The 13,594-nt window shown below is 48.5% G+C and overlaps 1 protein-coding gene and 1 non-coding gene across 4 annotated transcripts in view; one reads left to right on the forward strand and one right to left on the reverse strand.

The window, feature by feature from the left end:
- Nucleotides 1-13,594, reverse strand: part of LOC126344094 (GDP-mannose 4,6 dehydratase) — an 84,821-nt gene that overhangs the window by 9,399 nt on the left and 61,828 nt on the right. The gene's annotated exons all lie outside the window — the stretch shown is intronic.
- Nucleotides 550-624, forward strand: Trnas-cga (transfer RNA serine (anticodon CGA)). Its single transcript has one exon. It is a non-coding gene; the product is annotated as a tRNA-Ser (tRNA).

Consider the following 13,594-nt stretch of genomic DNA (forward strand, 5'->3'; position numbering starts at 1 on the left):
GAGTTCGAGTCTCGGTCGGGCACACAGTTTTAATCTGCCAGGAAGTTTCATATCAGCGCACACTCCGCTGCAGAGTGAAAATCTCATTCTGGAAACATCCCCCAGGCTGTGGCTAAGCCATGTCTCCGCAGTATCCTTTCTTTCAGGAGTGCTAGTTCTGCAAGGTTCGCAGAAGAGCTTCTGTAAAGTTTGGAAGGTAGGAGACGGATACTGGCACAAGTAAAGCTGTGAGTACCGGGCGTGAGTCGTGCTTCGGTAGCTCAGTTGGTAGAGCACTTGCCCGCGAAAGGCAAAGGTCCCGAGTTCGAGTCTCGGTTGGGCACACAGTTTTAATCTGCCAGGAAGTTTCATATCAGCGCACACTCCACTGCAGAGTGAAAATCTCATTCTGGAAACATCCCCCAGGCTGTGGCTAAGCCATGTCTCCGCAGTATCCTTTCTTTCAGGAGTGCTAGTTCTGCAAGGTTCGCAGAAGAGCTTCTGTAAAGTTTGGAAGGTAGGAGACGGATACTGGCACAAGTAAAGCTGTGAGTACCGGGCGTGAGTCGTGCTTCGGTAGCTCAGTTGGTAGAGCACTTGCCCGCGAAAGGCAAAGGTCCCGAGTTCGAGTCTCGGTCGGGCGCACAGTTTTAATCTGCCAGGAAGTTTCATATCAGCGCACACTCCGCTGCAGAGTGAAAATCTCATTCTGGAAACATCCCCCAGGCTGTGGCTAAGCCATGTCTCCACAGTATCCTTTCTTTCAGGAGTGCTAGTTCTGCAAGGTTCGCAGAAGAGCTTCTGTAAAGTTTGGAAGGTAGGAGACGGATACTGGCACAAGTAAAGCTGTGAGTACCGGGCGCGAGTCGTGCTTCGGTAGCTCAGTTGGTAGAGCACTTGCCCGCGAAAGGCAAAGGTCCCAAGTTCGAGTCTCGGTCGGGCACACAGTTTTAATCTGCCAGGAAGTTTCATATCAGCGCACACTCCGCTGCAGAGTGAAAATCTCATTCTGGAAACATCCCCCAGGCTGTGGCTAAGCCATGTCTCCGTAGTATCCTTTCTTTCAGGAGTGCTAGTTCAGCAAGGTTCGCAGAAGAGCTTCTGTAAAGTTTGGAAGGTAGGAGATGGATACTGGCACAAGTAAAGCTGTGAGTACCGGGCGTGAGTCGTGCTTCGGTAGCTCAGTTGGTAGAGCACTTGCCCGCGAAAGGCAAAGGTCCCGAGTTCGAGTCTCGGTCGGGCACACAGTTTTAATCTGCCAGGAAGTTTCATATCAGCGCACACTCCGCTGCAGAGTGAAAATCTCATTCTGGAAACATCCCCCAGGCTGTGGCTAAGCCATGTCTCCGCAGTATCCTTTCTTTCAGGAGTGCTAGTTCTGCAAGGTTCGCAGAAGAGCTTCTGTAAAGTTTGGAAGGTAGGAGACGGATACTGGCAGATGTAAAGCTGTGAGTACCGGGCGTGAGTCGTGCTTCGGCAGCTCAGTTGGTAGAGCACTTGCCCGCGAAAGGCAAAGGTCCCGAGTTCGAGTCTCGGTCGGGCACACAGTTTTAATCTGCCAGGAAGTTTCATATCAGCGCACACTCCGCTGCAGAGTGAAAATCTCATTCTGGAAACATCCCCCAGGCTGTGGCTAAGCCATGTCTCCGCAGTATCCTTTCTTTCAGGAGTGCTAGTTCAGCAAGGTTCGCAGAAGAGCTTCTGTAAAGTTTGGAAGGTAGGAGACGGATACTGGCACAAGTAAAGCTGTGAGTACCGGGCGTGAGTCGTGCTTCGGTAGCTCAGTTGGTAGAGCACTAGCCCGCGAAAGGCAAAGGTCCCGAGTTCGAGTCTCGGTCGGGCACACAGTTTTAATCTGTCAGGAAGTTTCGGAATGGACAGTGTCTTGAAAGGAGGATATAACATTAACACCAACAAAAGCAAAATGAGGATAATGGAATGTAGTCAAATTAAATCGGGTGATGCTGATGGAATCAGATTAGGAAATGAGCACTTAAAGTAGTAAAGGAGTTTTGGTATTTGGGGAGCAAAATAACTGATGATGGTCAAAGAAGAGAGGATATAAAATGTAGAGTGGCAATGGCAAGGAAAGCATTTCTGAAGAAGAGAAATTTGTTAACATCGAGTATAGATTTAAGTGTCAGGAAGTCATTTCTGAAAGTATTTGTATGGAGTGTAACCATGTATGGAAGTGAAACATGGACGATAAATAGTTTGGACAAGAAGAGAATAGAAGTTTTCGAAATGTGGTGCTACAGAAGAATGCTGAAGATTAGATGGGTAGATCACGTAACTAATGAGGAGGTATTGAATAGGATTGGGGAGAAGAGAAGTTTGTGGAACAACAGGACAAGAAGAAGGGATCGGTTGGTAGGACATGTCCTGAGGCATCAAGGGATCACCAATTTAGTATAGGAGGGCAGCGTAGAGGGTAAAAATCGTAGAGGGAGACCAAGAGATGACTACACTAAGCAGATTCAGAAGGATGTGGGTTGCAGTGGATTCTGGGAGATCAAGCTTGCACAGGATAGAGTAGCATGGAGAGCTGCATCAAACCAATCTCAGGACTGAATGCCACAACAACAACATACAATTGGAGCTGTTGATATTGCAAACTTGAACGTCCATAACGTATTTATAGTCAACTCCTAAGACTGAACCCATCTATCATCAACTGTATGATATTGTCTATTTAAAGGACTAAACTAGTGGGTCGTCAGTACCTCATTATCATGAGAAAAACATGTCAAAAGTGAAAGAAAGTGAAACAAAGGGTGACTTGGCTGCTCGAATTATATAAGCAAATCAAACAGTTTAAAAGGGCATGGCCATAGTTGTACCTCAATAGGTAAAGGAAAAGAGATAACCCATTCAGCATCTTGCATAACGGGGCGGGGATAAAGGCACAACAGAGTAAGGGGGAAAGAAAGTATTCTGTGGTCACTTGGTGGGTACATGCCACAAGAGAGGGAGGGAGTGGAGGGGGGGGGGAGGCTCTCACCCCCTAACCACTGTGGAAGTAGAAGAGTAGTATAGGTAAAGGAAAATCCACTCTCCTCAGGAAATGCAACACTCTGGTTATGGCTGTCACATCATCTGCAAGCATCTGAGGTAGTGCGGTAGGAAAGCCGAGAGTGTACCGCGGATTGGCCAGCAGGGCACACTCAACAAGAATATGTGCTATCATCAGTGGACTATCACAGCTGCAGTGAAGAGTCTCATGTGGCCAATGCATAGTCAGCACAACACAATGGCATCTTTTGGAGACACCTGGAAAGACGTGTGTCACACTTTAGTGGACCCTTTAATTGCTCTCAACTTCTTTTTTTGGTCATAGTAGCCTGCCATTCCAATTCTCAGAGCCTCAAAATATGCACCAAAGTTGTAATTTTAAGTCTGGGCCAGGTATCCCAATGTCAAGTTGATCTCCAGTAGATGTGTCTCTAGCCTGGAATGCCTATGCGGCTCATTGTCCAGATGCAGGTCACAGTCTTTCCAGAGTTGTAGAGGTCAGCTGTAGGTCCTGTATGTTTGCAACTAAAAGATTTTTGAGATAGAACAGGGTTATGGATTTTAAGCAACTCACTGAATCGCTACAGGTCAGAAAGTTCGACATGGTCTAAGAATTGACATACTGCAAAGCCTGAGAGATGGCAAACAACTCTGAAGTGTATAAATTGCAGGCACTCAGCCGAGTGTGCTTCTCATGTCCCCTAGCACGTGCAAAGACAAAACTGACCCTGTCGTTGACTTTCAATCCATCTGTGTACATGCATACCGAATTAGAATAATTGTGATAGATTGAAAGAAACAAGTGTGAGAAGTATAGGACCAGCATCCCTGTTGGGGCCACAAAAGAAGTCCATCTGTATCACAGGACAGGGCACAATCCATAGGGGATGTCAAGAGGGATCTCTAGGAACACAGACTAACGGAGGCTGTTGGAGGTCCTTCAGTAGAATATAGAGTCAGATCCTAGCTGGTCATCCCAGTTTTGGACAATTCACAAACAGTCTGAACTGCTGGTTGTAAAACAGAATTGATTGACATGGGTGGGTAGGCATCTGACAGATTGCGACTGCATAACTTGCCAGAAGCTGCTGTCATCTAACCGATCAGGAGCTGTCAATAGGACTCATACAGAAAGCCCCAGTTGCCAATCGCATGCCAGGGTGGTGAACAGAGTCCAAAAGATTCAGTATGGATGGTGCTACCAACTCATAGTCTACACATCCATAGTCCAAGTGGGATAAAATCAAGGCTGTACAAAATCTCAGAAGAAGTGTGCAGTATGCACCACATGAGGAGTAACTAAGAAAACTGGGAGCATTCAGCTCCTATATGCAAGTTAGCTGCCTTGAGTTGGCAGATATGCAGCAGCCAAGATAGCTTGTGGTCAAATAAAACATATAAGAACTTGAAAGTTTCAACAACTTCAAGTAACTGGTCATCTAGATCAATTTCTGTGTGTAGGTGCATAGTCCGCAGTCAACAAAAAATGCGTAACACTTGATTTTGCAGGGGAAATTGATAGCTGTGATTCAGGGCCCAGTCACGGACTCTCCAGACAGCTCCCTGAAGCAGGCATTCAGTGGTGTGCAGTGATGCAGAGGCATAGTACAGGCAAAGATCATCCACTTACAGTAATGGAGAGACTTTGGGGCCCATTGCATTTACGATACCACTAATGGTGATAGCGAACAGCATTACGCTCAGAACCGATTGCTGGGGGACTCCTTTTTCCTTTACATAATGGTTGCTTAAAAATGAACCTGTCCAGATCTGAAAAAACTGGGGAGATATGGAAACTCTGGATAACTATGGGTGAACTGCACTGGAAACCCGACTCGTGCAGTGTACTGTATCCCTTCTGTGGGTCAAAGAATACAGCAATCAGGTGTTGGCAATGCACAGAAGCATTGTGCACTGCGGGTTTAAAAAAACAGGTATCTGGTTCGATGGTTGGAAAAAACTACACGGTCATCAGTCCCTCTGACCTCAGATTAACTAAAACTGGTAAAATCCCACATTAAAAGAGGGAGCTACAACACCCATAAAATGATAACTATTGACAGGGAAGGAAGGAAAAGGACAGAAGATGAGGTGAGGGAAAGAAAGTGACTAATGACAGAGGCATGAAGGAAGAAGCACAGGAGACAAGAGAGATGCTCGGGACATAACAGACCCCAAGAGGAAAGGAGTGGGAAGGCAGCCAGTGTGAACCACCAAGCCCAGTTAAAACCAATCCAGTCGGGGTGAAGGGGGGAGCATGAAAGCCTGCCATCCCCGCCACTCGCCGATAAGGTGGAAGGCCCCTCCCTTCAATAAAACGATAAAAAACCCCATCATGAATAAAATGTAAAACGAGATCTGCTGCTGAGGCATCATCAGCCAACACCAGGAGTAGCAATTCTCGAAAGCGAAAAGTCCATCATAGGGTGGCTAAGTTGGGGCAGTCCAATAAGATGTGAGCCACAGTCAATGTGAATCCACAACAGAGAGCGGGGGGTCCTCACGACGGAGGAGGTAACCGTAAGTCAAAAAAGTATGGCCGATGCGGAGCCAGCAGAGGGCAACGTAGTCCTTCTTATGGGTCTCACGTAAGGCCTGCCATGGAGTTGTAATACCCTTAATTGCTCTTAGCTTGTTCGGCGAAGAAAAAGAGTGCTCCATTCTGCATCCCAAAGGCCCAAAACCTGACGACGCAATGCCGAGCAAAGGTCTATTTCTGGAATGCCAATAGCAAGAGATGGCCTGTTAGTAGCTAATTTAGCCAGACAATTGGCAAGTTCATTGCCAGGAATCCCAACATGGCCCGGGGTCCAAATGAAAAACCACCAAGCATCCATGTTGAGAGAGAAGAGAAAGGGAGTCCTGGATAGCGATGACTAATGGGTGGCGAGGGAAGCACTGGCCGATAGCGTGCAAACCGCTCAATGAGTCACTACAGATAGTGAAGGATAATCCTGAGCAAGAGCAGATATGGCCCTGTGCATGCAAGATGGCTACCAATTCTGCAATAAAAGCACTACAGCCATCTGGCAAGGAGCAAAGTTTCGTGCATCGCACATAGGTGTAAGCAAGACCAGTGCGGCCAGCAACCATGGAGGCATCAGTATATATCACTTCTGAACCCTGAAAGGAACTGAGAAGACTGGAGAACTGGTGGCGAAGAGCCATCGGAGGAACAAAATCCTTTGAATCGATTGAGAGATTAAGACAGAGTTGCAGCCAAGAGACGCACCATGGAGGGGTGTGTGCGTGAGCGGAGAAGAGAGGTGGTAAAGGCAATTGTTGAAGCTCAGAAAAGAGCGACTGAATGCGGACAGCCATGGTAAGCCCACATCATGGCCGCCGCTGTGGCAGGGTGATTTCCATGTCTGGATAAAGGAGACCATAATTAGGGTGCTTTGGAGTGCAGCGAATGCGGAGCACATAATTTATCAGCTGTTGCTGGCGCAAAACTCACAGTGGCGGAATCCCCACCCCTGCGACAAAGCTAAGTACGGGGCTAGTCCGGAAAGCACCAGTCGCAAGTCAGACCACTCAGTGGTGTATCGGGTCTACTAGCTGCAGTGTCAAAGGTGATGCAGAACCACAGACAGGACTTCCATAGTCTAAACGAGACTAGACCAGCGCTTGATACAATCACAGGAGAACAGAGTGGTCTGCACCCCAGGCGGTATTGCACAAACACCTACGAACAATGAGATGGGACCAGCAAATCCTCTTCAGCTGGCGAAGGTGTGGGAGCCATGTCAACCGGGCATCAAAGACCAGACCCAAGAAGTAATGGGTGACCACCACCACGAGGGGCTGGCCATCGAGGAACAGTTCCAGATAGTGATGGAATGTACAGCGACGGCAGAAATGCACGACACAAGTCTTGACCCCGAAAACTGAAAGCCATGGGAGAGACTCCATGAGTGGGCCCGACAGATTGCCCCCTGTAGACGGCGTTCTGCAGGCTATGAGAAAGAGAGGGACACTCAGCACGGAACCCTGTGGAACCCCATTTTCTTGCCAATGGGGAGAGCTGTAGGAGGAGCCAACCTGGACCCGAAAAGAGTGACAAGAAAGAAAATTACAGATAAAAACGAGCAGAGCGCCACGAAGGCCCAGTTCGTGAAGGGTCGTGAGGATGTGGTGGCACCAGGTGGTGTCATAAGCTTTATGCAGATCAAAGAAGACGACAAGGAGATGTTGCCGATGGGCAAAAGCCGACTGGATAGCAGACTCTAGGTGTACCAAGTCACCCACCATAGAGCGGCCACAGCAAAAACCACTTTGATTTGATGACAAAAGGTCGCGGGATTCCAGGATCCAAAACAGCCGCCAACTCACCATGCGTTCAAGGAGCTTGCAGAGGGTGTTAGTAAGTCTAATTGGACGGTAGCTATCCAACTGAAGGGGCGGCTTCCATGGATTCAACACCAGAACAACAATGCTTTCCTACCACTGGGCAGGAAATACACCCCACCCCACAGACAGTTGAAGGAGGTCAATATACGATGGTGGCCAGCCACCGATAAGTGTTGGAGCATTTGATTCTGTATCCGATCCAGTCCAGGAGCTGTGTCAGGACAAAGGGTGAGGGTGCTGGCAAATTCCCACTCGCTAAATGGGTCATTATATGGTTCTGAACAGCAAGAAACAAAAGACAAAGGCAGTCACTCTGAACACACTTTCAGGAGAAGAAACGTGGGTGGATGCTGAGCCGATGCCGAAGCATGATCAAAGTGTTGAGAAAGATTTTCTGCCACAAAGTCCAGATTGGTAATGACAACACCATTCACAGAAATTCCTGCAACCCCGGTGGGAGGATGGCGGCCAAAAATTTGCCGGCGTTTCGCCCTGACTTGTGAAGAGGGGGTGTGGTGTCTTATGGCAGCTACATATTTTTCCCAGCAAATCCGTTTCTGAAATTTGATTAAGTAGCGGGCCCTGGCGCAGAGTCGTTAAAAGACCAGAAGAAGAGCAGTAGAAGGGTGCCGCCTGAAGTGTTGAAGAGAACGGTGGCAGTCTTTTATGGCCGCAGCAATTTCCAGAGTCCACCAAGAGACCATCTTCTGGCAGGGGCAACCTGAAGAAGAAGAAGAAGAAGAAGAAGAAGAAGAAGAAGGGATTGCTGAAACAACTGCTGAAAGGATGGAGGCAGTCAAGGTCTGAGTAGATTTATCAACACTGTCGTGAGGCTATACAGGGGGAATGGGAGCAGAGGAGAAGGCACCCCAATCAGCCTTAGAGGGGGCCCACCTGGGAAGGTGACGGAGTGAGAGACACTGAAGGAAGGTCAAAACAATCAGGTAATGGTCGCTGTCAGATAAGTCATTGTGGACACCCCATTCAATGGAGGGAAGAAGGCCGAACTGCAGATGGAGAGGTCAATGGTTGAGAAAGTGCCGTGTGTGGGAGCACCTGTGTTTATTAAACAAAGGACAAGCCCTGCCAGAACAGCTTCAACTGTCCTGCCCAGGGCAGTAGTTGTATGACTACCTCAAAGAGGGTTCTGAGCATTAAAGTCCCCTAATAACAGGAAGGGAGTTGTTGAAGAAGGGTGGTGAGGGCATGGGATGTGGGCAGCCTGTCAGTTGGGAGGTAAAGATTACAGACTGGAGTGGCCAGATGGACATTGAAAGCAATCGCTTCCAGAGTGGTATGGAGGGGAACCCATTTACTAACAATGTACTTGCGGACCAAGGTGCAAACACCACCAGAAGCCCGCAAGGGGCCAATTCTCTTCAGACAGGAAGCATGGAATCCGCGAAGGGTCGGTGAGTAAGAATTGACAAAATGGGTCTCCTGGAGCACAATACAAGCGGCAGAGTAGAAGGAAAGAAGGGGCTGCATCTCCGGAAGGTGACGCAAATATCCAATACAATTCCACTGGAGGATTCTCAAGCTGGAGTCCAAAGTGGAAGTGATTGTACCAGAGCCGGTCATGCCACCGAGTCGCTATCCGTCACCGATAAGGATGGGGTAATATCCATATAGGTGGGGTCAGACACCTTGGTTCATTGACTGTAGGAGGGGAAGGCCGCACCTCAGGGGGGTACCAGAGAGGCCTTGCCCTTGTTTCTGCTTCTTCTCTTTGGAAGGAAGAGAAGGGCAGACTTCAGCGAGGGCAGGCATGGAATTACACCAGGCATCTTGGCGCCCACCAGCCACGGATCACACTGCTGATGTGGAGCACTAGATCGCCTTTCAGGATGGTGCTGGTAAGAGGAATCCTGGGAGGGAGCTCCAGTACCGGCGGCCGCCGTACGAGGGGAGCACTTCTCCGGTGCGGGAGGGGGAGCAGCACCCAAAGGGGTGGGTGTGGGTACTGAGGGGAGGGGGAGTGGGAGAGGGTAAGGGGGAGGGTAAGGGGGAGGGTGTGGGAGAGAGGGGGAAGGAGGGGGGAGGGGGGGAGGAGGAGGAGGAGGAGGAGGAGGAGGAGGAGGAGGAGGAGGAGGAGGAGGCTGAAGGCATGGGGTGAATGGGGTGGGGCTGGGAAGAGGACGGGGTAGGAGGGGCAATGGACATAATTGAAGCAAAAGTAGAGGTCACAGACACGGGATGGAGCAGGTCATATTTTTTACGAGCCTCAGTGTAGATGAGCCGATCTAAGGTTCTGTACTCTTGAATTCTTCTGCCTTTCACAAACACTGGGCATGTAGGCGAGTGTGGAGAATGCTGTCCATTACAATTTACACACATTGGCAGAGGAGCACAGGCACTCCCCTCATGGAGGGGATGCGCACAGTTGCCACAGAAGGGATCAGTGGTGCAGCGGGAAGACATGTGTCCAAAACTTAAGCATTTAAAACATCTTATCAGTGGTGGAATATAAGGTTTTACATCACACCGATACACCATCACCTTGACCTTCTCAGGGAGGACATCCCCCTCGAAGGCCAGGATAAAGGCACCCGTAGCGATGTGATTGTTTGGAGGGCCTCGCTGCACATAGCAGGGAGCTCCTCGTCAGTTTGCAGAACAAGATCTCGGTGGAAAATAATTCCCTGTACTGAGTTCAAAGATTGGTGGGGCATGACAAAGATTGGGACGTCACTGAGATGGTCACAAGCATACAGAGCATGAGATTGGGCAGCACAAGATGTTTTGCTGAGCAATGCACCATACCGCATTTTACTCATCGATTCAACTTCGCCATACTTATCTTCAATTGTCTCCACGAAAAACAAAGGCTCGGTCATTGCAAAACTACCGCCATCCGTCCTGGTACAAACCACGTACCAAGGGAAAAATTTCAACCTAAGCCAGAAACTTTGCCCCTCCTCCCAGGGGGTGGCCAGGGAAGGAAAGCCGAAGGATCAGAAGGAGGAGTGTCACGTCTGCTACCACTCTTAGAGACAGCCACAGAATGGTCAGGATGGTAAAGCTTTTGTCACTTCTTGTGCAAGGCATCCACCCTAGTATCCCCCACTATGATCAGGGGCTCGCTCCATGGGCACCACCCAGTCACAGCAAGGGCCGTCTGGCACAGTGTCCATTGCCAGGACTTCTGGTGCCCCAAACGATGAGCATCGACTCCTGGGCATACATGAGGCGTTAACAACTCAGGTACTAGTAGAGTGATCCCTGTGGTTTCAGGGAGCTCAGCCAAGTGGGTACTAAACAGACCCACCATATGGACTGGCAACCGTGCTGGTGACCTTAACAGGAGTGGGGGCCAGGGTGCAAAGGGAAGGGGAGGGGACGGGTAGAGGAACCTGCACCATGGAAGCTGGGTAGGGAGTTCATCCCCAAATGGCTCACACTGAGCGGAAATTTTTTGGAAATGGTGGTCAAACCCCAAGAGGACCAAAAATGTCAAAAAGGAGATGAAAACAGCAAACTAAACAATAGCACAGACCAAAACAAAGACAGGAGGATAGCCTAGTGGACATAAAGAAGTCCACTAAGAGGGAAAAGAGGGGGCAGGGACAAAGGAGCAAGGAGGGGGAGGAAGAGGAACAGGGATGGTAATGCAGCCTTCAAAGGAAAGGAAAGGAGACTGCAATAGCTTGAGGCAACGTGCACACCACACACGTACCCACAAAAGGACTGTGGGCCCCCAGGGGCAGGGGCAGGGGGGGGGGGGGGGGGGGGGGGGAGCAGGTATCTGTGGTGGACCAGACAGCCCGAAGGCCACTTTGTGATCATAATATATGCCATCTGGCTTAAAGACATCAACAAAGACAGCAGTTGACCATTTGTTCGGTTAGCTTACACAGCCCATTCGTTAGGGAGATTGGCTAGTAGTTAGTTAAAATATATGCGTCGCTTACCGGTTTTAGGACATGAATAAAAATACCTTCCCCCTGCTGAAAGGGAAATACTCCCTCCTGCCTAATGTGAATAAAACGCCAGAAGATGTGTTTCATGCTGTTGGCACGAAGATGTTTGAGCATTTGGTTGTGGATTTTGTCATGTCCAGGGATCAAAGCTCATATTCATTAAAATGTGCATGGAAAGACAGTAGGTGGCACTCAATAAGGTGTTTCTGGGCCAGGAAATGAGGACGGTAATTATTGCAAGTGGACACTTTAGTGAAGTGTGCCACAAAACATTCGGCAAGTACCATAGGGTCAGTGCAGATGTTGTCATTGACACGGATGCCAGGAACCACCGTGGGTGGTAGATGGCCACAAATGCAGGACAGTTTAGTCCATACTTGGGACGATGGAATGTGGAAATGCATAGTTGAGACATGCTACTCACATTCCTGCTTCCTTTTTTTTAATTAAAAATATCAATTTCACCTGTAGTCTCTTGAATGTTATTACATTATCCATAGAAGGATGGTGCTCATGCTGTTGAAGCACCCTGCGGCATTCCCTGATAGCTGTGGCTGTCTTCAGACCACCATGGCACCGGCAGTCATCAAGATGAACAGGAGGAGTAGGTTATCATTGCTGCTGCAGCATGAGTAATAGTATCAACAATGTCGATAGCCATCACACAAATAGTGCAAAAGTGGCTGCACAGGAGAAAGCTCGCCAATCAGCTTTCTGAAGTGACCATCGTGTAGCATCTTTTAGATGTCTGTGAGTGTAGAGTACGAGAACAATAGGAAAATGGTAGCTGTCACAAAGATTGTGGTGCACCACTGAATCAGGGGTAAGATACTCAGACTGCAACCTGCAAGATCAATAGCTGAAAATGTTCCATGAGCTACACTGAAATGGGTTGCAGCTCCAGTATTGAACAGGCAGACGCCCAATTCTGAAAGGAGGTGTTCTAATACTCAGCATCTGTGAGACAGTGTCGCGACTCCACTGAGGATTATGGGCGTTAAAGTCTCCTAGTAAGAGGAAGGGGGCAGGGAGCTGTGTCAGCAACTCTAACAGCTCAGTTCCATTGAATGAGCTTTGGTGTTAGGTCTGAGAAAGTGTCAAATGGAAAATACGGATGTGATTACCTTCTTACAAGGTCATGGTGCACCTGACTGCATGCAATCCGTCATCCATGTGCACAGGCTCGACTGCTGCAGGGTTGGCTGTGATTATTTCCCCACTTTATCTTCTAGGAACGAAGAGAACTGTACTTTTCTTTGGCCTGCAGTTTGTGGCTGCTGGTCCTTGTCTTGAGAGGGGGCATGTTGACAAATGTCCTTGTCTCTGATGCCAGAGGATGACTGGCATCTCTGGCTGCACCGATAGTGTGAGGATGAAGGAGCTGATGCTCTCTCCTCCACCTAGAGGGCAGGCTGTGGAATAAGAACAAGGCCTTGAGGTGTCGCGTGCAAGACACTGTCATTGCATGAAGTGCGGACTGTGACATTACAGTCACAAAATTGGAGACCATAATTAGTCAGAAGAATTCTTTAAAACTTTTTCCTTGCATGTCGATAAGACAGGTGGTCAAGCATTTTAGACTCCTGAAATTTCTTCTCCCTCAAACACTAAGCATTGCAGTGAACAAGGGGGATCCAGTTGTGGACAGTTGACACACTGAGGGGGTTGGTCACAAGGGACGCCCTCGTGGGACGCCCATCCACGTGCTCTACAGATAGCCTCATTAGCACAGTTGAAGCACATGTGTCTGAACCTTTGGCACTTAAAACATCTCATTGCAGGATGAAAATAAGGTCTGCAATGACATCTACAAACCATGACTTTGACCTTCTTTGCAACATGTTGCCAGTTAGGGCTAGGATAAAAGCTCCAGTGTCCGCTTTGTTATCCTTGAATACCTCCTGCATGTGGCGAACAAAATGGACTCCACACTGTGCCAAATTAGTTAACACCATGATTTCTATTGAGCTTGTTATGGGAAGAAATGACTGGTATATCTCCTAACTTGACACAGGCCTGAAGCATGTGTGATGTTTTGGTCAGCAAAAGATCCATTTCTCATCTTTTCTACTGCTCCAAACTCCTCAAACCGATCTTCATTATTTTCAACAAAAAACATTGGCTTCATTGAAGCAAAAGAGCCACTGTCAGTGTGGAAACAATCCAAGATCGCGGCAAACTGTCCATTTCCATTTCTCTTTGCCCAGCTCTCGTCTTGAGGCATGGTGAATGACAGAAATGACATTGAATTGTAAATGTCTACATTAAAATCACTGTTCCTGATTGATGAGATGGCTGTGTTGGCATGCCCACCATTAAGTTCAATACTTTTC

This window comes from Schistocerca gregaria, chromosome 1, assembly GCF_023897955.1.
Source record: "Schistocerca gregaria isolate iqSchGreg1 chromosome 1, iqSchGreg1.2, whole genome shotgun sequence".
Classification (NCBI taxonomy): Eukaryota; Metazoa; Arthropoda; class Insecta; order Orthoptera; family Acrididae; genus Schistocerca; species Schistocerca gregaria.